This window comes from Lissotriton vulgaris, unplaced genomic scaffold (assembly GCF_964263255.1).
Source record: "Lissotriton vulgaris unplaced genomic scaffold, aLisVul1.2 SCAFFOLD_1609, whole genome shotgun sequence".
Lineage (NCBI taxonomy): Eukaryota > Metazoa > Chordata > Amphibia > Caudata > Salamandridae > Lissotriton > Lissotriton vulgaris.
This window is the reverse complement of record NW_028251918.1, coordinates 41058-61123: the sequence shown is the minus strand read 5'-3', so window position 1 is coordinate 61123 and position 20066 is coordinate 41058.

Below are 20066 nucleotides of genomic sequence, written 5' to 3'. Positions count from 1 at the left end.
CTTTGAGTGTAGCACTGCTTCGAGTGTCACTCTGCTTCGAGTGTAGCACTGCTTCGAGTCTAGCACTGCTTCGAGTGAAGCACTGCTTCGAGTCTAGCACTGCTTCGAGTGTAGCACTGCTTCGAGTGAAGCACTGCTTCGAGTGTAGCACTTCTTCAAGTGTCGCTCTGCTTCGAGTGTAGCACAGCTTTGAGTGTAGCACTGCTTCGAGTGTAGCACTGCTTCAAGTGTAGCACTGCTTCAAGTGTCGCTCTGCTTCGAGTGTAGCACTGCTTTGAGTGTAGCACTGCTTCGAGTGTAGCACTGCTTCGAGTGTAGCACTGCTTCGAATGAAGCACTGCTTTGAGTGTAGCACTGCTTCAAGTGTCGCTCTGCTTCGAGTCTAGCACTGCTTTGAATGTAGCACTGCTTCAAGTGTAGCACTGCTTCGAGTGTAGCACTGCTTTGAGTGTCGCTCTGCTTCGAGTGTAGCACTGCTTCAAGTGTCGCTCTGCTTCGAGTGTAGCACTGCTTTGAGTGTAGCACTGCTTCGAGTGTAGCACTGCTTCGAGTGTAGCACTGCTTTGAGTGAAGCACTGCTTCGAGTGTAGCACTGCTTTGAGTGTAGCACTGCTTTGAGTGTAGCACTGCTTCGAGTGTTGCTCTGCTTCGAGTGTAGCACTGCTTCAAGTGTCGCTCTGCTTCGAGTGTAGCACTGCTTCGAGTCTAGAACTGTTTTGAGTGTAGCACTGCATTGAGTGTAGCACTGCTTTGAGTGTAGCACTGCTTCGAGTGTAGCACTGCTTCGAGTGTAGCACTGCTTTGAGTGAACCACTGCTTCGAGTCTAGCACTGCTTTGAGTGTAGCACTGCTTTGAGTGTAGCACTGCTTCGAGTGTCGCTCTGCTTCGAGTGTAGCACTGCTTCAAGTGTCACTCTGCTTCGAGTGTAGCACTGCTTCGAGTCTAGAACTGCTTTGAGTGTAGCACTGCTTTGAGTGTAGCACTGCTTTGAGTGTAGCACTGCTTCGAGTGTCGCTCTGCTTCGAGTGTAGCACTGCTTCAAGTGTCGCTCTGCTTCGAGTGTAGCACTGCTTCGAGTGTAGCACTGCTTCGAGTCTAGAACTGCGTTGAGTGTAGCACTGCTTTGAGTGTAGCACTGCTTCGAGTGTCGCTCTGCTTCGAGTCTAGCACTGCTTCGAGTCTAGCACTGCTTCGAGTGTAGCACTGCTTCGAGTTTAGCACTGCTTCGAATGTCGCTCTGCTTCGAGTGTGGCACTGCTTCGAGTGTAGCACTGCTTCGAGTGTAGCACTGCTTCGAGTGTAGCACTGCTTTGAGTGTAGCACTGCTTCAAGTGTCGCTCTGCTTCGAGTGTAGCACTGCTTCGAGTGCAGCACTGCTTCGAGTGTAGCACTGCTTCGAGTCTAGCACTGCTTTGAGTGTAGCACTGCTTCAAGTGTAGCACTGCTTTGAGTGTAGCACTGCTTCGAGTGTCGCTCTGCTTTGAGTGTAGCACTGCTTCAAGTGTCGCACTGCTTCGAGTGTAGCACTGCTTCGAGTCTAGAACTGCTTTGAGTGTAGCACGGCTTCGAGTGTAGCACTGCTTTGAGTGTAGCACTGCTTCGAGTGTAGCACTCCTTTGAGTGTAGCACTGCTTTCGAGTCTAGCACTGCTTTGAGTGTCGCTCTGCTTTGAGTGTAGCACTGCTTCGAGTGACGCTCTGCTTCGAGTGTAGCACTGCTTCGAGTCTAGCACTGCTTCGAGTGTAGCACTGCTTCAAGTGTCGCTCTGCTTCGAGTGTAGCACTGCTTTGAGTGTAGCACTGCTTCGAGTGTAGCACTGCTTCGAGTGTAGCACTGCTTCAAGTGTCGCTCTGCTTCGAGTATAGCACTGCTTTGAGTGTAGCACTGCTTTGAGTGTAGCACTGCTTCGAGTGTCGCTCTGCTTCGAGTGTAACACTGCTTTGAGTGTAGCACTGCTTTGAGTGTAGCACTGCTTCGAGTGTAGCACTGCTTCGAGTCTAGCACTGCTTTGAGTGTAGCACTGCTTCGAGTGTTGCTCTGCTTCGAGTGTAGCACTGCTTTGAGTGTAGCACTGCTTTGAGTGTAGCACTGCTTCGAGTCTAGAACTGCTTTGAGTGTAGCACTTCTTCGAGTGTAGCACTGCTTCGAGTGTCGCTCTGCTTTGAGTGTAGCACTGCTTCGAGTGTCGCTCTGCTTTGAGTGTAGCACTGCTTCGAGTGTAGCACTGCTTCGAGTCTAGCACTGCTTTGAGTGTAGCACTGCTTCGAGTGTTGCTCTGCTTCGAGTGTAGCACTGCTTTGAGTGTAGCACTGCTTTGAGTGTAGCACTGCTTCGAGTCTAGAACTGCTTTGAGTGTAGCACTTCTTCGAGTGTAGCACTGCTTCGAGTGTCGCTCTGCTTTGAGTGTAGCACTACTTCGAGTGTCGCTCTGCTTTGAGCGTAGCACTGCTTCGAGTGTAGCACTGCTTCGAGTCTAGCACTGCTTTGAGTGTAGCACTGCTTCGAGTGTTGCTCTGCTTCGAGTGTAGCACTGCTTTGAGTGTAGCACTGCTTCGAGTGTAGCACTGCTTCGAGTCTAGCACTGCTTTGAGTGTAGCACTGCTTCGAGTGTTGCTCTGCTTCGAGTGTAGCACTGCTTTGAGTGTAGCACTGCTTTGAGTGTAGCACTGCTTCGAGTCTAGAACTGCTTTGAGTGTAGCACTTCTTCGAGTGTAGCACTGCTTCGAGTGTCGCTCTGCTTTGAGTGTAGCACTGCTTCGAGTGTCGCTCTGCTTTGAGTGTAGCACTGCTTCGAGTGTAGCACTGCTTCGAGTCTAGCACTGCTTTGAGTGTAGCACTGCTTCGAGTGTTGCTCTGCTTCGAGTGTAGCACTGCTTTGAGTGTAGCACTGCTTCGAGTGTAGCACTGCTTCGAGTCTAGCACTGCTTTGAGTGTAGCACTGCTTCGAGTGTTGCTCTGCTTCGAGTGTAGCACTGCTTTGAGTGTAGCACTGCTTTGAGTGTATCACTGCTTCGAGTCTAGAACTGCTTTGAGTGTAGCACTTCTTCGAGTGTAGCACTGCTTTGAGTGTAGCACTGCTTTGAGTGTAGCACTGCTTCGAGTGTAGCACTGCTTTGAGTGTAGCACTGCTTCGAGTGTCACTCTGCTTCGAGTGTAGCACTGCTTCGAGTCTAGCACTGCTTCGAGTGAAGCACTGCTTCGAGTCTAGCACTGCTTCGAGTGTAGCACTGCTTCGAGTGAAGCACTGCTTCGAGTGTAGCACTGCTTCAAGTGTCGCTCTGCTTCGAGTGTAGCACAGCTTTGAGTGTAGCACTGCTTCGAGTGTAGCACTGCTTCAAGTGTAGCACTGCTTCAAGTGTCGCTCTGCTTCGAGTGTAGCACTGCTTTGAGTGTAGCACTGCTTCGAGTGTAGCACTGCTTCGAGTGTAGCACTGCTTCGAATGAAGCACTGCTTTGAGTGTAGCACTGCTTCAAGTGTCGCTCTGCTTCGAGTGTAGCACTGCTTTGAATGTAGCACTGCTTCAAGTGTAGCACTGCTTCGAGTGTAGCACTGCTTTGAGTGTCGCTCTGCTTCGAGTGTAGCACTGCTTCAAGTGTCGCTCTGCTTCGAGTGTTGCACTGCTTTGAGTGTAGCACTGCTTCGAGTGTAGCACTGCTTCGAGTGTAGCACTGCTTTGAGTGAAGCACTGCTTCGAGTGTAGCACTGCTTTGAGTGTAGCACTGCTTTGAGTGTAGCACTGCTTCGAGTGTTGCTCTGCTTCGAGTGTAGCACTGCTTCAAGTGTCGCTCTGCTTCGAGTGTAGCACTGCTTCGAGTCTAGAACTGTTTTGAGTGTAGCACTGCTTTGAGTGTAGCACTGATTTGAGTGTAGCACTGCTTCGAGTGTAGCACTGCTTCGAGTGTAGCACTGCTTCGAGTCTAGCACTGCTTTGAGTGTAGCACTGCTTTGAGTGTAGCACTGCTTCGAGTGTCGCTCTGCTTCGAGTGTAGCACTGCTTCAAGTGTCTCTCTGCTTCGAGTGTAGCACTGCTTCGAGTCTAGAACTGCTTTGAGTGTAGCACTGCTTTGAGTGTAGCACTGCTTTGAGTGTAGCACTGCTTCGAGTGTCGCTCTGCTTCGAGTGTAGCACTGCTTCAAGTGTCGCTCTGCTTCGAGTGTAGCACTGCTTCGAGTGTAGCACTGCTTCGAGTCTAGAACTGCGTTGAGTGTAGCACTGCTTTGAGTGTAGCACTGCTTTGAGTGTCGCTCTGCTTCGAGTCTAGCACTGCTTCGAGTCTAGCACTGCTTCGAGTGTAGCACTGCTTCGAGTTTAGCACTGCTTCGAATGTCGCTCTGCTTCGAGTGTAGCACTGCTTCGAGTGTAGCACTGCTTCGAGTGTAGCACTGCTTCGAGTGTAGCACTGCTTTGAGTGTAGCACTGCTTCAAGTGTCGCTCTGCTTCGAGTGTAGCACTGCTTCGAGTGTAGCACTGCTTCGAGTCTAGCACTGCTTTCAGTGTAGCACTGCTTCAAGTGTAGCACTGCTTTGAGTGTAGCACTGCTTCGAGTGTCGCTCTGCTTTGAGTGTAGCACTGCTTCAAGTGTCGCACTGCTTCGAGTGTAGCACTGCTTCGAGTCTAGAACTGCTTTGAGTGTAGCACGGCTTCGAGTGTAGCACTGCTTTGAGTGTAGCACTGCTTCGAGTGTAGCACTCCTTTGAGTGTAGCACTGCTTTCGAGTCTAGCACTGCTTTGAGTGTCGCTCTGCTTTGAGTGTAGCACTGCTTCGAGTGACGCTCTGCTTCGAGTGTAGCACTGCTTCGAGTCTAGCACTGCTTCGAGTGTAGCACTGCTTCAAGTGTCGCTCTGCTTCGAGTGTAGCACTGCTTTGAGTGTAGCACTGCTTCGAGTGTAGCACTGCTTCTGTAGCACTGCTTCAAGTGTCGCTCTGCTTCGAGTATAGCACTGCTTTGAGTGTAGCACTGCTTTGAGTGTTGCTCTGCTTCGAGTGTAGCACTGCTTTGAGTGTAGCACTGCTTCGAGTGTCGCTCTGCTTCGAGTGTAACACTGCTTTGAGTGTAGCACTGCTTTGAGTGTAGCACTGCTTCGAGTGTAGCACTGCTTCGAGTCTAGCACTGCTTTAAGTGTAGCACTGCTTCGAGTGTAGCACTGCTTTGAGTGTAGCACTGCTTCGAGTGTCACTCTGCTTCGAGTGTAGCACTGCTTCGAGTCTAGCACTGCTTCGAGTGAAGCACTGCTTCGAGTCTAGCACTGCTTCGAGTGTAGCACTGCTTCGAGTGAAGCAATGCTTCGAGTGTAGCACTGCTTCAAGTGTCGCTCTGCTTCGAGTGTAGCACGGCTTTGAGTGTAGCACTGCTTCGAGTGTAGCACTGCTTCAAGTGTAGCACTGCTTCAAGTGTCGCTCTGCTTCGAGTGTAGCACTGCTTTGAGTGTAGCACTGCTTCGAGTGTAGCACTGCTTCGAGTGTAGCACTGCTTCGAATGAAGCACTGCTTTGAGTGTAGCACTGCTTCAAGTGTCGCTCTGCTTTGAGTGTAGCACTGCTTTGAATGTAGCACTGCTTCAAGTGTAGCACTGCTTCGAGTGTAGCACTGCTTTGAGTGTCGCTCTGCTTCGAGTGTAGCACTGCTTCAAGTGTCGCTCTGCTTCGAGTGTAGCACTGCTTTGAGTGTAGCACTGCTTCGAGTGTAGCACTGCTTCGAGTGTAGCACTGCTTTGAGTGAAGCACTGCTTCGAGTGTAGCACTGCTTTGAGTGTAGCACTGCTTTGAGTGTAGCACTGCTTCGAGTGTTGCTCTGCTTCGAGTGTAGCACTGCTTCAAGTGTTGCTCCACTTCGAGTGTAGCACTGCTTCGAGTCTAGAACTGTTTTGAGTGTAGCACTGCTTTGAGTGTAGCACTGCTTTGAGTGTAGCACTGTTTCGAGTGTAGCACTGCTTCGAGTGTAGCACTGCTTTGAGTGAACCACTGCTTCGAGTCTAGCACTGCTTTGAGTGTAGCACTGCTTTGAGTGTAGCACTGCTTTGAGTGTAGCACTGCTTTGAGTGTAGCACTGCTTCGAGTGTCGCTCTGCTTCGAGTGTAGCACTGCTTAGAGTGCAGCACTGCTTCGAGTGTAGCACTGCTTCGAGTGCAGCACTGCTTCGAGTGTAGCACTGCTTCGAGTCTAGCACTGCTTTGAGTGTAGCACTGCTTCGAGTGTAGCACTGCTTTGAGTGTAGCACTGCTTCGAGTGTCGCTCTGCTTTAAGTGTAGCACTGCTTCAAGTGTCGCACTGCTTCGAGTGTAGCACTGCTTCGAGTCTAGAACTGCTTTGAGTGTAGCACTGCTTTGAGTGTAGCACTGCTTTGAGTGTAGCACTGCTTCGAGTGTAGCACTCCTTTGAGTGTAGCACTGCTTTGAGTGTAGCAATGCTTCGAGTGTCGCTCTGCTTTGAGTGTAGCACTGCTTCAAGTGTCGCTCTGCTTCGAGTGTAGCACTGCTTCGAGTCTAGCACTGCTTTGAGTGTAGCACTGCTTCGAGTGTTGCTCTGCTTCGAGTGTAGCACTGCTTCGAGTCTAGCACTGCTTTGAGTGTAGCACTGCTTCGAGTGTCGCTCTGCTTCGAGTGTAGCACTGCTTCGAGTGTCGCTCTGCTTCGAGTGTAGCACTGCTTCAAGTGTCGCTCTGCTTCGAGTGTAGCACTGCTTTGAGTGTAGCACTGCTTTGAGTGTAGCACTGCTTCGAGTGTAGCACTGCTTTGAGTGTAGCACTGCTTCGAGTGTCACTCTGCTTCGAGTGTAGCACTGCTTCGAGTCTAGCACTGCTTCGAGTGAAGCACTGCTTCGAGTCTAGCACTGCTTCGAGTGTAGCACTGCTTCGAGTGAAGCACTGCTTCGAGTGTAGCACTTCTTCAAGTGTCGCTCTGCTTCGAGTGTAGCACAGCTTTGAGTGTAGCACTGCTTCGAGTGTAGCACTGCTTCAAGTGTAGCACTGCTTCAAGTGTCGCTCTGCTTCGAGTGTAGCACTGCTTTGAGTGTAGCACTGCTTCGAGTGTAGCACTGCTTTGAGTGTAGCACTGCTTCGAAGGAAGCACTGCTTTGAGTGTAGCACTGCTTCAAATGTCGCTCTGCTTCGAGTCTAGCACTGCTTTGAATGTAGCACTGCTTCAAGTGTAGCACTGCTTCGAGTGTAGCACTGCTTTGAGTGTCGCTCTGCTTCGAGTGTAGCACTGCTTCAAGTGTCGCTCTGCTTCGAGTGTAGCACTGCTTTGAGTGTAGCACTGCTTCGAGTGTAGCACTGCTTCGAGTGTAGCACTGCTTTGAGTGAAGCACTGCTTCGAGTGTAGCACTGCTTTGAGTGTAGCACTGCTTTGAGTGTAGCACTGCTTTGAGTGTTGCTCTGCTTCGAGTGTAGCACTGCTTCAAGTGTGGCTCTGCTTCGAGTGTAGCACTGCTTCGAGTCTAGAACTGTTTTGAGTGTAGCACTGCATTGAGTGTAGCACTGCTTTGAGTGTAGCACTGCTTCGAGTGTAGCACTGCTTCGAGTGTAGCACTGCTTTGAGTGAACCACTGCTTCGAGTCTAGCACTGCTTTGAGTGTAGCACTGCTTTGAGTGTAGCACTGCTTCGAGTGTCGCTCTGCTTCGAGTGTAGCACTGCTTCAAGTGTCACTCTGCTTCGAGTGTAGCACTGCTTCGAGTCTAGAACTGCTTTGAGTGTAGCACTGCTTTGAGTGTAGCACTGCTTTGAGTGTAGCACTGCTTCGAGTGTCGCTCTGCTTCGAGTGTAGCACTGCTTCAAGTGTCGCTCTGCTTCGAGTGTAGCACTGCTTCGAGTGTAGCACTGCTTCGAGTCTAGAACTGCGTTGAGTGTAGCACTGCTTTGAGTGTAGCACTGCTTCGAGTGTCGCTCTGCTTCGAGTCTAGCACTGCTTCGAGTCTAGCACTGCTTCGAGTGTAGCACTGCTTCGAGTTTAGCACTGCTTCGAATGTCGCTCTGCTTCGAGTGTGGCACTGCTTCGAGTGTAGCACTGCTTCGAGTGTAGCACTGCTTCGAGTGTAGCACTGCTTTGAGTGTAGCACTGCTTCAAGTGTCGCTCTGCTTCGAGTGTAGCACTGCTTCGAGTGCAGCACTGCTTCGAGTGTAGCACTGCTTCGAGTCTAGCACTGCTTTGAGTGTAGCACTGCTTCAAGTGTAGCACTGCTTTGAGTGTAGCACTGCTTCGAGTGTCGCTCTGCTTTGAGTGTAGCACTGCTTCAAGTGTCGCACTGCTTCGAGTGTAGCACTGCTTCGAGTCTAGAACTGCTTTGAGTGTAGCACGGCTTCGAGTGTAGCACTGCTTTGAGTGTAGCACTGCTTCGAGTGTAGCACTCCTTTGAGTGTAGCACTGCTTTCGAGTCTAGCACTGCTTTGAGTGTCGCTCTGCTTTGAGTGTAGCACTGCTTCGAGTGACGCTCTGCTTCGAGTGTAGCACTGCTTCGAGTCTAGCACTGCTTCGAGTGTAGCACTGCTTCAAGTGTCGCTCTGCTTCGAGTGTAGCACTGCTTTGAGTGTAGCACTGCTTCGAGTGTAGCACTGCTTCGAGTGTAGCACTGCTTCAAGTGTCGCTCTGCTTCGAGTATAGCACTGCTTTGAGTGTAGCACTGCTTTGAGTGTAGCACTGCTTCGAGTGTCGCTCTGCTTCGAGTGTAACACTGCTTTGAGTGTAGCACTGCTTTGAGTGTAGCACTGCTTCGAGTGTAGCACTGCTTCGAGTCTAGCACTGCTTTGAGTGTAGCACTGCTTCGAGTGTTGCTCTGCTTCGAGTGTAGCACTGCTTTGAGTGTAGCACTGCTTTGAGTGTAGCACTGCTTCGAGTCTAGAACTGCTTTGAGTGTAGCACTTCTTCGAGTGTAGCACTGCTTCGAGTGTCGCTCTGCTTTGAGTGTAGCACTGCTTCGAGTGTCGCTCTGCTTTGAGTGTAGCACTGCTTCGAGTGTAGCACTGCTTCGAGTCTAGCACTGCTTTGAGTGTAGCACTGCTTCGAGTGTTGCTCTGCTTCGAGTGTAGCACTGCTTTGAGTGTAGCACTGCTTTGAGTGTAGCACTGCTTCGAGTCTAGAACTGCTTTGAGTGTAGCACTTCTTCGAGTGTAGCACTGCTTCGAGTGTCGCTCTGCTTTGAGTGTAGCACTACTTCGAGTGTCGCTCTGCTTTGAGCGTAGCACTGCTTCGAGTGTAGCACTGCTTCGAGTCTAGCACTGCTTTGAGTGTAGCACTGCTTCGAGTGTTGCTCTGCTTCGAGTGTAGCACTGCTTTGAGTGTAGCACTGCTTCGAGTGTAGCACTGCTTCGAGTCTAGCACTGCTTTGAGTGTAGCACTGCTTCGAGTGTTGCTCTGCTTCGAGTGTAGCACTGCTTTGAGTGTAGCACTGCTTTGAGTGTAGCACTGCTTCGAGTCTAGAACTGCTTTGAGTGTAGCACTTCTTCGAGTGTAGCACTGCTTCGAGTGTCGCTCTGCTTTGAGTGTAGCACTGCTTCGAGTGTCGCTCTGCTTTGAGTGTAGCACTGCTTCGAGTGTAGCACTGCTTCGAGTCTAGCACTGCTTTGAGTGTAGCACTGCTTCGAGTGTTGCTCTGCTTCGAGTGTAGCACTGCTTTGAGTGTAGCACTGCTTCGAGTGTAGCACTGCTTCGAGTCTAGCACTGCTTTGAGTGTAGCACTGCTTCGAGTGTTGCTCTGCTTCGAGTGTAGCACTGCTTTGAGTGTAGCACTGCTTTGAGTGTATCACTGCTTCGAGTCTAGAACTGCTTTGAGTGTAGCACTTCTTCGAGTGTAGCACTGCTTTGAGTGTAGCACTGCTTTGAGTGTAGCACTGCTTCGAGTGTAGCACTGCTTTGAGTGTAGCACTGCTTCGAGTGTCACTCTGCTTCGAGTGTAGCACTGCTTCGAGTCTAGCACTGCTTCGAGTGAAGCACTGCTTCGAGTCTAGCACTGCTTCGAGTGTAGCACTGCTTCGAGTGAAGCACTGCTTCGAGTGTAGCACTGCTTCAAGTGTCGCTCTGCTTCGAGTGTAGCACAGCTTTGAGTGTAGCACTGCTTCGAGTGTAGCACTGCTTCAAGTGTAGCACTGCTTCAAGTGTCGCTCTGCTTCGAGTGTAGCACTGCTTCGAGTGTAGCACTGCTTCGAGTGTAGCACTGCTTCGAGTGTAGCACTGCTTCGAATGAAGCACTGCTTTGAGTGTAGCACTGCTTCAAGTGTCGCTCTGCTTCGAGTGTAGCACTGCTTTGAATGTAGCACTGCTTCAAGTGTAGCACTGCTTCGAGTGTAGCACTGCTTTGAGTGTCGCTCTGCTTCGAGTGTAGCACTGCTTCAAGTGTCGCTCTGCTTCGAGTGTTGCACTGCTTTGAGTGTAGCACTGCTTCGAGTGTAGCACTGCTTCGAGTGTAGCACTGCTTTGAGTGAAGCACTGCTTCGAGTGTAGCACTGCTTTGAGTGTAGCACTGCTTTGAGTGTAGCACTGCTTCGAGTGTTGCTCTGCTTCGAGTGTAGCACTGCTTCAAGTGTCGCTCTGCTTCGAGTGTAGCACTGCTTCGAGTCTAGAACTGTTTTGAGTGTAGCACTGCTTTGAGTGTAGCACTGATTTGAGTGTAGCACTGCTTCGAGTGTAGCACTGCTTCGAGTGTAGCACTGCTTTGAGTGAACCACTGCTTCGAGTCTAGCACTGCTTTGAGTGTAGCACTGCTTTGAGTGTAGCACTGCTTCGAGTGTCGCTCTGCTTCGAGTGTAGCACTGCTTCAAGTGTCTCTCTGCTTCGAGTGTAGCACTGCTTCGAGTCTAGAACTGCTTTGAGTGTAGCACTGCTTTGAGTGTAGCACTGCTTTGAGTGTAGCACTGCTTCGAGTGTCGCTCTGCTTCGAGTGTAGCACTGCTTCAAGTGTCGCTCTGCTTCGAGTGTAGCACTGCTTCGAGTGTAGCACTGCTTCGAGTCTAGAACTGCGTTGAGTGTAGCACTGCTTTGAGTGTAGCACTGCTTTGAGTGTCGCTCTGCTTCGAGTCTAGCACTGCTTCGAGTCTAGCACTGCTTCGAGTGTAGCACTGCTTCGAGTTTAGCACTGCTTCGAATGTCGCTCTGCTTCGAGTGTAGCACTGCTTCGAGTGTAGCACTGCTTCGAGTGTAGCACTGCTTCGAGTGTAGCACTGCTTTGAGTGTAGCACTGCTTCAAGTGTCGCTCTGCTTCGAGTGTAGCACTGCTTCGAGTGTAGCACTGCTTCGAGTCTAGCACTGCTTTCAGTGTAGCACTGCTTCAAGTGTAGCACTGCTTTGAGTGTAGCACTGCTTCGAGTGTCGCTCTGCTTTGAGTGTAGCACTGCTTCAAGTGTCGCACTGCTTCGAGTGTAGCACTGCTTCGAGTCTAGAACTGCTTTGAGTGTAGCACGGCTTCGAGTGTAGCACTGCTTTGAGTGTAGCACTGCTTCGAGTGTAGCACTCCTTTGAGTGTAGCACTGCTTTCGAGTCTAGCACTGCTTTGAGTGTCGCTCTGCTTTGAGTGTAGCACTGCTTCGAGTGACGCTCTGCTTCGAGTGTAGCACTGCTTCGAGTCTAGCACTGCTTCGAGTGTAGCACTGCTTCAAGTGTCGCTCTGCTTCGAGTGTAGCACTGCTTTGAGTGTAGCACTGCTTCGAGTGTAGCACTGCTTCTGTAGCACTGCTTCAAGTGTCGCTCTGCTTCGAGTATAGCACTGCTTTGAGTGTAGCACTGCTTTGAGTGTTGCTCTGCTTCGAGTGTAGCACTGCTTTGAGTGTAGCACTGCTTCGAGTGTCGCTCTGCTTCGAGTGTAACACTGCTTTGAGTGTAGCACTGCTTTGAGTGTAGCACTGCTTCGAGTGTAGCACTGCTTCGAGTCTAGCACTGCTTTGAGTGTAGCACTGCTTCGAGTGTTGCTCTGCTTCGAGTGTAGCACTGCTTTGAGTGTAGCACTGCTTTGAGTGTAGCACTGCTTCGAGTCTAGAACTGCTTTGAGTGTAGCACTTCTTCGAGTGTAGCACTGCTTCGAGTGTCGCTCTGCTTTGAGTGTAGCACTGCTTCGAGTGTCGCTCTGCTTTGAGTGTAGCACTGCTTCGAGTGTAGCACTGCTTCGAGTCTAGCACTGCTTTGAGTGTAGCACTGCTTCGAGTGTTGCTCTGCTTCGAGTGTAGCACTGCTTTGAGTGTAGCACTGCTTTGAGTGTAGCACTGCTTCGAGTCTAGAACTGCTTTGAGTGTAGCACTTCTTCGAGTGTAGCACTGCTTCGAGTGTCGCTCTGCTTTGAGTGTAGCACTGCTTCGAGTGTCGCTCTGCTTTGAGTGTAGCACTGCTTCGAGTGTAGCACTGCTTCGAGTCTAGCACTGCTTTGAGTGTAGCACTGCTTCGAGTCTAGCACTGCTTTGAGTGTAGCACTGCTTCGAGTGTTGCTCTGCTTCGAGTGTAGCACTGCTTTGAGTGTAGCACTGCTTCGAGTGTAGCACTGCTTCGAGTCTAGCACTGCTTTGAGTGTAGCACTGCTTCGAGTGTTGCTCTGCTTTGAGTGTAGCACTGCTTTGAGTGTAGCACTGCTTTGAGTGTAGCACTGCTTCGAGTCTAGAACTGCTTTGAGTGTAGCACTTCTTCGAGTGTAGCACTGCTTCGAGTGTCGCTCTGCTTTGAGTGTAGCACTGCTTCGAGTGTCGCTCTGCTTTGAGTGTAGCACTGCTTCGAGTGTCGCTCTGCTTCGAGTGTAGCACTGCTTCGAGTCTAGCACTGCTTCGAAGTGAAGGCTTTACAGAATCTTGGGGGATGGTGATGAATTTGGCCACTGAGTGTATCTTATTGTAGTGTTATTTCCTCTCTTCAACATCAACCTATTCCCTGGCAGACCTCCATGAGCAGTACCAGGTACATTTCCAAATATATGCTGATGACAGAGCAATCCAACTAAAATAATCCTACCACTATTCTAGTGTGATTGAACCATATATACCACTGAAAGAAGGAGACATTCTTTTGCTGAACAGTGCCAAGACTAGTGATCAGAGACTCTAAGCCTGGTACACTCCTGTTTCCATAGCGAACAGACTTTAGAAAGCCCCCCACCTCATCAGCATGGGAAAACACTTCTATGACTGACTCATGTTTCCTCCCCTAGTAAACACTGTGTTAAAGAGTGTAAACATGTAGCTGTGTCTTTTCTGGATAGTCTCTCACCCTTTCACACCACCCACAGAATGATCTTTAGAGGATCCTACATACTTGCATGCCTTGACTATTGCAATTCGATCTTTTACGGCCTCCCCTAAAAACTCATTGCAAGATTTCAAAGACTTTAGATTGGGTCACAGGAATGTGTCTTAACATTTACTTCCACAAGTGGGACAATTCATACCCACAACCAAAGCTTACCACTGTCTCCCAATAGATCCCAGGATCAAATTAAATTCCTATTTGTGGTCTACAACACCGAGTGTGGCACCATTCAAGCTTGCCTTCAGAAACTCATGTGTTAATTATATCCAGAGCAGAGACCTTCACTTTACCCATTTGATGAGCAAACTGTCCTTCTGGAGGACAAAAGCAAAGTTTCCACGAGAGGAATGGCCAAGACTGGGAATACTGATGCCTCAGTCGGTATTTGGAGGAGATGCCCTAAACACGTCCCTTCCAAATACTGAGCTGGATTTGTGTCGCAAACACATATTGTGATTCGGTATCAAGTTTCTGAATCGCAATTTGGTGTTTGTTCCTTCAAAAAAGCACATCTTCTGTCACAACAAGCAAACAAAATGCTTTATACATTCGGCCCTTGGGCTCATGTTTTTTTTTTTACTAATTGTTTTTATTGATTTTGCAAGAAGGAGTGATACAAAATGAAAATACAGTAATAATAAGACAAGAAACAATAATACTGAAAATATGATGAAACCAAGGAAAATTACGAAAAGAAGAAAAAACACATAAAGGGGCATATGTATCAAAGGACACATTTGCGATTCTCAAATAGCAATTTTCAGAGAATCGCTATTTGAGAATCGCAAAACTCTATGTATGTAGGATTTGCAAATAATTTTGCAAATCCTGCATATTCCTTGACTGCAAATTGCGATTCGCAATTAAGGAATACCTCCCCATTCATTCATATTGTCATTTAGGCCCATAGAAATTAATGGGAAGACATTCTCAATTTGCGAATCTCAAATAGAGAATCGCAAATTGAGAATGCAATTTCAAGGGTGCCAGGGTGTCAAAAGGATATCCTGTTGCACCCCTGAAATGTACATGTGCGCACATGTGGCACACATACATGCCCTAAGGGCATGTATGTGCGCTACATGGCTCATTGAAAAACGCAAAAAAAGTGCATTTTTCAAAGAAACCGCAAATTACCACCATCTTCAAGTTGGTGATAATTTGCTATTTCTTAAGGAGAAAACACACAACTTGGGTGCTTTTTCAAAATAAGAAATCACAAATTTTGCAAATCCCTATTTTGCAAGGGCCTTTTGGGATGATACATCCCAAAAGGCTTTTTCCCATTCACAAAGGGGCCGATTCTGAGAATTGGCCTGATTGCGAACGGGAAATGGGCTTCATACATATGCCCCAAAGTTATCCATGTGCGATGTAATTAAGCATGGGCGTAAAATCCGTTCCGCTCGCGGAATTTGCGGATTTTCGGTAAATTTGCAATCCGCAAACTCTCGCGAATTTGCCGAAAATCCGCAAATTTGCACACAGCGTTTTTTTTTTGCTTGGTGAGACAATATTGCGGCGTGCGGCGTTCACTTACCGTCATTCAGCGTTTGCGAGTTGTTTTTCTCGATATTTTGTGAGTGCTGCGCCATTTTGGATCCTGCTGCGGGATCCCATGGGAGTTTGGCGACCGCGATTACGTCATCGCTGCTTGCCACCTTGCACAGCGAGAGTTTGTCAACGTGAGTACGCCGTGATCACGTATCACGGGAGTTCGCAATTGCGAACACGTAGATGCGGCGGGCAGCAACAATCTTGCACTCGCGAAATTACAAAATTTGCAATTCTGCACAAGAAATCCACCAGCAAGCAGCATAAACCTTCTGAAAATGATGATTTTTATCAGAATAACTCCTCAGGTTGACATTTGCCTGCACTTTTTTTGCAAGGAGTCCCTTTTGGGGGTGGGGGGAGGTGGGAGGAAGGAAGTGCCCCACAGTCTCCAACTTCCTGTTCCTGTCCAGCAGGCTCCTCTCAGTGCTTTCTTCATGTGCTAGTCACTTTCATTCGAATCTTGACCTGGAAGGATTACTTTTTGTGGATGTTGCTGGATATTTGGATTTGAGGCCTTTTTGACTTTCTTTGGATCACTTTTGGATTAGAAATTTCACAAGTAAGTTTTTTTAGGCATTACAGTTGCTGCAACTACAATTTTGGAATTTTCGATTTTTGGGCTGTTGTTGGGGCCCTTTGCCCAGGGGTAGTGAGTGGTGCATGGACTGAGTCTTTCTGTGGGGTCTCTTTAATGTAAACATCATGGAGGGCATGGGTGGCATGGGATTGTGCTGATTTTTGTGTGTTTTTCGATTTGTTTGGCTGCTGTTGGGGCCTTTTGCCCAGGGCTAGTGAGTGGTGCATGGGCCTAGTCTTTCTGTTGGGTGTCTTGAATTTAAACATCATTGAGGGCATGGATGGCATGGGATTGTGCTGATTTTTGTGTGTTTTTCGATTTTTTGGGCTGCTGGTGGGGCCTTTTGCCCAGGGGTAGTGAGTGGTGCATGGAATGAGTCTTTCTGTGGGGTCTCTTTAATGTAAACATCATGGAGGGCATGATGGCATGGGATTGTGGTGATTCTTGTGTGTTTTTCGATTTTTTTGGGGTGTTGATGGGGACTGGCCATGTGGGTAGGGGCCATTTTGAGTGCTGGTACAGGCAGGCCCTGGCCATGTGCTGGGGGGTAAGGGGCCATTTTGAATGCAGGCAGTGTTCTCAGGCCTGCACCCATTTTGCCTAGCTTTCATCCATTATGCCCAGGGGTAGTGAGTGGTGCATGGGCCTAGTCTTTCTGTAGGGTGTCTTGAATTTAAACATCATTGAGGGCATGGATGGCATGGTATTGTACTGATTTTTGTGTGTTTTTCGATTTTTTTGGCTGCTGTTGGGGCCTTTTGCCCAGGGCTAGTGAGTGGTGCATGGGCCTAGTCTTTCTGTTGGGTGTCTTGAATTTAAACATCATTGAGGGCATGGATGGCATGGGATTGTGCTGATTTGTGTGTGTTTTTCGATTTCTTTGGCTGCTGGTGGGGCCTTTTGCCCAGGGGTAGTGAGTGGTGCATGGACTGAGTCTTTCTGTGGGGTCTCTTTAATGTAAACATCATGGAGGGCATGGGTGGCATGGGATTGTGGTCATTTTTGTGTGTTTTGCGTTTTTTTAGGGTGTTGATGGGGACTGGCCATGTGGGTGGGGCCCATTTTGAGTGCTGGTACAGGCAGACCCTGGCCATGTGCTGGGGGGCAAGGGGCCATTTTGAATGCAGGCAGTGTTCTCAGGCCTGTACCCATTTTGCCTAGCTTTCATCCATTATGCCCAGGGGTAGTGAGTGGTGCATGGGCCTAGTCTTTCTGTGGGATATCTTGAATTTAAACATCATTGAGGGCATGGATGGCATGGGATTGTGCTGATTTGTGTGTGTTTTTCGATTTTTTTGGCTGCTGTTGGGGCCTTTTGCCCAGGGCTAGTGAGTGGCGCATGGGCCTAGTCTTTCTGTTGGGTGTCTTGAACGTAAACATCATTGAGGGCATGGATGGCATGGGATTGTGCTGATTTGTGTGTGTTTTTTGATTTTTTTGGCTGCTAGTGGGGCCTTTTGCCCAGGGCTAGTGAGTGGTGCATGGGCCTAGTCTTTCTGTTGGGTGTCTTGAATGTAAACATCATTGAGGGCATGGATGGCATGGGATTGTGCTGATTTGTGTGTGTTTCTCGATTTTTTTGGCTGCTGGTCGGGCCTTTTGCCCAGGGGTAGTGAGTGGTGCATGGACTGAGTCTTTCTGTGGGGTCTCTTTAATGTAAACATCATGGAGGGCATGGATGGCATGGGATTGTGGTGATTTTTGTGTGTTTTTCGATTTTTTGGGGTGTTGATGGGGACTGGCCATGTGGGTGGGGACCATTTTGAGTGCTGGTACAGGCAGGCCCTGGCCATGTGCTGGGGGGCAAGGGGCCATTTTGAATGCAGGTAGTGTTCTCAGGCCTGCACCCATTTTGCCTAGCTTTCATCCATTATGCCCAGGGGTAGTGAGTCGTGCATGGGCCTAGTCTTTCTGTGGGGTGTCTTGAATTTAAACATCCTTGAGGGCATGGATGGCATGGGATTGTGCGGATTTTTGTGTGTTTTTCGATTTTTTTGGCTGCTGTTCGGGCCTTTTGCCCAGGGCTAGTGAGTGGTGCATGGGCCTAGTCTTTCTGTTGTGTGTCTTGAATGTAAACATCATTGAGGGCATGGATGGCATGGGATTGTGCTGATTTTTGTGTGTTTTTCGACTTTTTGGGGTGTATAACTGATGTTCCTCTGTCTTCCATTGCTTTTAGGTGCACAAGAGAACCACCAGTGCCAGGAAGAAGTCCTGCAGCGGTGTGTGTGCAGCATAACGTCACGCGACGTCACGTCTGGCCACAGACAAGACAACTCTGCAACTCGTGCAACTGCGGCCTGCTGTTCTGACCTCTGAAGAAGATGGCCCCAAAAAAAGTTCCCCGTAGCTCCTCTAGCAAGAACGTTGCCAGTAAGGAGCAGAAGAAGCAAGTTACCGAGGTGCATGGAGTGCCCACAATAGTTGTTCCTCCCGAAGTAGGGGCACATCAGGAAATCGACATTCAAGCCGAGGTATCATTTGAGGAAGCCACTCCTCCTGATCATTCATTGTCTTCCACATTCCTAGCAAGGAAAAAATCAAGGATGGTGTCTACATCTTCTTCATGCCCACCTCCTTCTGATGATATGGATCAAACTTGGGAACCTCCACTGCCATCTGAGAGTGAGGGACACCATGATCTGACAAAGGTAGCTAAGCGTAAAAGGAAGGTCCCCGAAACTCTCGTACTTATGGAGTGTGGTGCTGAAGAAGTGGCATATACTACTCCTGCTGATGAAGACTCTCACGACGACGAGGCAATCATCATACATGCCACTCCAGCCTCAGTGGGCATGCAGCAAACAGACATTTTGACACTAGCCCGAAAAGCTGCTGAGCGTGATGTTGTCGACGAGGAGGCAATGGGAACACCATCATTGGAGTTAACTAGTACACCACCACCTACCGCTTCCATATTTCTTTCTCGTCAGAAGGGACCTCCATCCACCTCGACCTCAATTAGTGGTGGTGCAAGTGCACAACATAGTAAAGTTTGGCAACACACATCCTCCACTTCATCTGGCATTAGCAGCATGACCACCAGTATCGCCTCCTCCGCCCCCCACAGACATTTCAAGTCCGCAGTTTGGGACTTCTTTAGTGTTTGCCCAAAAAGAGAAAACATGGCCATTTGTAGCATTTGTAAGCTTGCAGTTAGTGGTGGTAAGCTTGGTAAGAGAGGTCATCTTGAGAGACAGCACACTGTCCAATGGCATGCGCACCTAAAGGAGATCAAGGAAGCCCGAATTGGAAGTCAACAAACTGTATACATTGATGTTTCATCTGATGATGATGAGGAGGAAGAAGCGTCAAACACTTCACTTAATCCCAGTACCCCTGTCAGCAGCACACCCCCTGTGAGCCACACTAAGAGTGTGGGAGAGAGTGAGACACCAATGTGAAAAAGTTCATCATCACCGAGCGTAACTGGGTCAAAGAAGTCATCATCATCTTCCCGTAAAATCATGGTCCAGCCCACCATTAGAAGCATGTTGTATTCAGAAGCGCCATTTGAACGCAACCACCCACTGACGCGTCTGTATAACACTAAGCTGGCTAAAATGGTAGCTCTGGACCTTCTCCCTTTTTCTTTTGTGGAAGAGGTTGGTTTTCTTGAATTAGTGGCAATGCTCAGCCCTAAATGGAAGGTTCCTAGCCGGTTCTATTTAGCCAGAGTTGCGGTTTCAGCACTACATGCAGATGTGCTGGAGGTGATTGGGGCAGCTTTGCAGAAGAGTGCTGTTCACACTATACATCTGACAACAGATATGTGGACCAGTGGCGCAGGCACTGATTACATGTGCATCACTGCACACTGGGTCTCTTTTTCAGGAGTTACAGCAAAGCTAAGGGCAGGTGTTGACCCGGACAACGTTTTTAAAGCTGCTCGGAAACATGCAACACTAGCCATGTTTGGCATGGAGACAAGTCATACAGGAGAAAACATTTTGAAGGCGTTTAACACAAAGGTCTTTCAATGGCTGTCCCCAAAAAACCCAAGATTGGTTATGTTTCCACGGATAATGACGCCAATGTAGTTAAGGCCATGGAGCTGGGTAAATATTTCAGAGTGCTGTGTTTGGCGCACTGTATAAACCTGGTTGTTAAAAAAATATTGAGTGAAGAAAGTCCAGTGTGAGAGTTATTGACCACCTGCCGAAGAATGTGCACACATTTCAGCCATTCTTTTAAGGCCCGGAAGCATCTGAGGGGCCTGCTACATGAACGTCGACTCCCAGTGAAAGCACTCATCCAGGAGGTGGCAACACATTGGAACTCAACCTTCAATATGCTTGAGCGTCTGTATGAGCAGTTTACGGTAGTCGCTCAGTATTTCTTTACACTGGGTAAAGCTATGAAGGACCTGAGGCTAGATGCGGAGCAATGGCAGCTAGTTAAAAGCCTGACAGACATGCTTCGTCCTTTTGAGGTCTTCACGCGTGCAGTCAGCAGGGAGGACTGTAATTTTGGAAAAGCTATCCCATTGTTGCGCATGCTAGAGCACCAACTGAAGGCGGTGTCTTCTATGTTTCAAAAAGATGAAGAAAAGCAAGAAGCTTTTGTTTTGGCGGAGAAATTATTACAGCACCTATTTGGCGATGAACGTCTTCAAATGATCCAATCAGAACAGCATTACATTTGTGCTACTATTCTAGATTCACGCTACAAAAAGGCAATGGCAGGCAGAGCACTCTTTGCTTTTGGTGACGCTGAAGTTT